This window comes from Hippopotamus amphibius, chromosome 5, assembly GCF_030028045.1.
Source record: "Hippopotamus amphibius kiboko isolate mHipAmp2 chromosome 5, mHipAmp2.hap2, whole genome shotgun sequence".
Lineage (NCBI taxonomy): Eukaryota > Metazoa > Chordata > Mammalia > Artiodactyla > Hippopotamidae > Hippopotamus > Hippopotamus amphibius.
Window position 1 is genome coordinate 12,549,816 of NC_080190.1, and position 3,044 is coordinate 12,552,859.

The 3,044-nt window shown below is 37.8% G+C and overlaps 1 pseudogene; it reads left to right on the plus strand.

Annotated features, from left to right (window-relative positions):
- The first annotated feature begins 1,955 nt into the window (after window positions 1-1,955).
- Window positions 1,956-2,504, plus strand: LOC130853636 (60S ribosomal protein L21-like; annotated as a pseudogene).
- Window positions 2,505-3,044: the final 540 nt, after the last annotated feature.

Sequence of the window (3,044 nt, forward strand, 5' to 3'; positions counted from 1 at the left end):
TTCACTGCAGCACTATTTACAATAGCCAGGACATGGAAGCAACCGAAATGCCCATCAACAAATGAATGGATAAAGAAGATGTGGCATATATATACAGTGGAATATTACTCAGCCAAAAAAAGGAATGAAATGGAGCTATATGCAATGAGATGGATAGACCTAGAGTCTGTCATACAGAGTAAAGTAAGCCAGAAAGAGAAAAACAAATATTGTATGCTAACTCATATATACGGAATGTAAAAAAAAAAAAAAAATGGTACTGATGAACCCAGTGACAGGGCAAGAACAAGGATGCAGATGCAGAGAATGGACTGGAGGACACAGGGTTGGGGGGGCGGGGGGCGAAGGGGAAGCTGGGATGAAGTGAGAGAATAGCATAGACATATATACACTACCAACTGTAAAGTAGATAGCTAGTGGGAAGTTGCTGTATAACAAAGGGAGATCAACTTGATGATGGGTGATGCCTTAGAGGGCCAGGACGGGGAGGGTGGGAGGCAGTCACGGGAGGGAGGGGATATGGGGGTATATGTATAAATACACCTGATTCACTTTGGTGTACCTCAAAAGCTGGGACAAGAGTGTAAAGCAAATATATTCCAATAAAGACCATAAAGAAAGTACATTTTAAATCCATTATTAAAGTACCTTTTAAACTAAAAAAAAAATGCTTAGATAACCATGCCCGTCCTCCAGATAATGTGATTTAACTGGTCTGGAGTGGAACCTAAGCATAAGTTTTGTTTTACTTTTAATTCCATGAGTTATTCTAATTTGCATCCAGGGAAGAGAACCACTGGTGTAGATGACTCTTGAGGTTCCATCCAGTCCTCAAATTCTGCTGTCTTTAACTTCCTTTAGTAGGAACCTTCAAGCCAAATTTTTAGTAGGAACTCATCCCATCAGAATAACATTTATACACCTGTATTTTTTATCTAATGCTACACAGTAAATTACTCAAAAACTTGTCCTTGGATTTGTCTAACTTTTTGGTTCTCAAACCTTTTTAACCGAAAAAGTACTGAGAACCCCAAAGACCTTTTGTTTGTGTAGATTATATCCATTGATATTTTATTGTATTACAAATTAAAACTGAGCAATTTGTAAATATTTACTTGATTTAAAAGAACAATAAAAAAACCCATTACATGTTAGCAAAAATAATATGCTTTCATGAAAGTAACTATATTTTACAAAACAAACTAATTAGGGAGAAGAGTGGCATTGCTTTTCACTTTTGCAAACCTCTTTAAGGACTGGCTGAAGTGAAGACACCAGATTCTACTATCTGTGTCTGCATTCAATCTGTGGCAATATGTTGTCCTCATCAAAGCATATGAAAAAATATCTGGCCTCATACAAGTAACTGGAATAAGGAGAAATATTGGAATAGTCTTTTCATATACCTGTGGATTTTCTTTCTTGATACTGCATCAAACCTAACAACTGATAGTTTCTTAAAGGTTAACTGCAAAGGAAGCTGATATATCAATGAACTTTTCATATTCTGCTATATTAAAATTCATTGATCCTACAGTTGAATGAATATTTTATCTATACATGATTTTGTCATTTCATGCTTTAGTAATTTCAAAAATACTAGTTCACAGAGTAATACAGGTATTACAAATGTTACCACATTTAATCATACAATATCAAAAATCACATTTGTTAACATCTTCACTGGTGCCATCAGGAAAGTCTTTTAAGTATTGGGAAGTTGGCAAGCTCATGATGAGAGATATAAGTTTCCCAAAATTCTAATTTTTCCTTGAAAACTCAAATTTTATCACTGATACCAAATTTTATTAGATGTTTTCTTTTAAGAAACAAACTCCCTTGGTCCATTTTTGAGTAAACATGTGCCAAACGCCCAAGTCTACAAAACTGGTTTGCCTGTCCGTTATTTCTCTCAATTAAAAATGGTGTTCCCTAGCTTTTTTTTCCGCCGGAACCGCCATCTTCCAGTAATTCGCCAAAATGACCAACACAAAAGGGAAGAGGAGGGGCACCCGCTACATGTTCTCTAGGCCTTTTAGAATACATGGAGTTGTTCCTTTGGCCACATACATGTGAATCTACAAGAAAGGTGATATTGTAAATATCAAGGGAATGGGCACTGTACAAAAAGGAACGCCCCACAAATGTTACCATGGCAAAACTGGAAGAGTCTACAATGTTACCCAGCATGCTGTTGGCATCATTGTAAACAAACAAGTTAAGGGCAAGATTCTTGCCAAGAGAATTAATGTGCGTATCGAGCATATTAAGCACTCTAAGAGCCGAGATAGCTTCCTGAAACGGGTGAAGGAAAATGATCAGAAAAAGAAGGAAGCCAAAGAGAAGGGTACTTGCGTTCAGCTGAAGCGCCAGCCTGCTCCACCCAGAGAAGCACACTTCGTGAGAACTAATGGAAAGGAGCCTGAGCTGCTGGAGCCCATTCCCTACGAGTTCATGGCATGATGGGTGTAAAGAAAATAAAAGGCCTGGACTCTGCAAATGTTTCTCTTCATTGAGTAGAAGTGTGTGTCCCCTCCCCAAAGAAGTATTTATATCACATTTTAATTGTGTCCAAATTCAGTGGATGGTGTCTTTTCAAATTTAGCAATTTTTCTTTCTGAAAGATGTGAGGTAGTTTGTTGTGCAGTGTATGCCATTGGTTAATAAACTGCCAGGTGTTATTTATGAAAAAAAATAAAATAAAAAAAATAATAAAAACGGTGTTCCCTGAAAAGCAGAAGCTCGGTCAGCTCACAACTCCAGCAGCCGTGCCCAGGGCTTTTCCCGTGGGACAACCATCCTACTTTGGTGTAATAGCTGAAGTGTGCTCCTCCCATTTCGTCACACTGAATGTCAAAAAGATATTCTCAGGGCCAAGATCTGATAAAATTTATAATTTTTATTCCAGCTTAAGGAAATTCTCAAAGGAACTGGCAAATGTTTAAGCTGTGCATCCATGACAATAAGGGTAGACGACTACTACGGTTTGGTGCCACTGCCTTGGTTCAAGCTAAGGCACCAGCAGTTTTAACCACCATTACTTT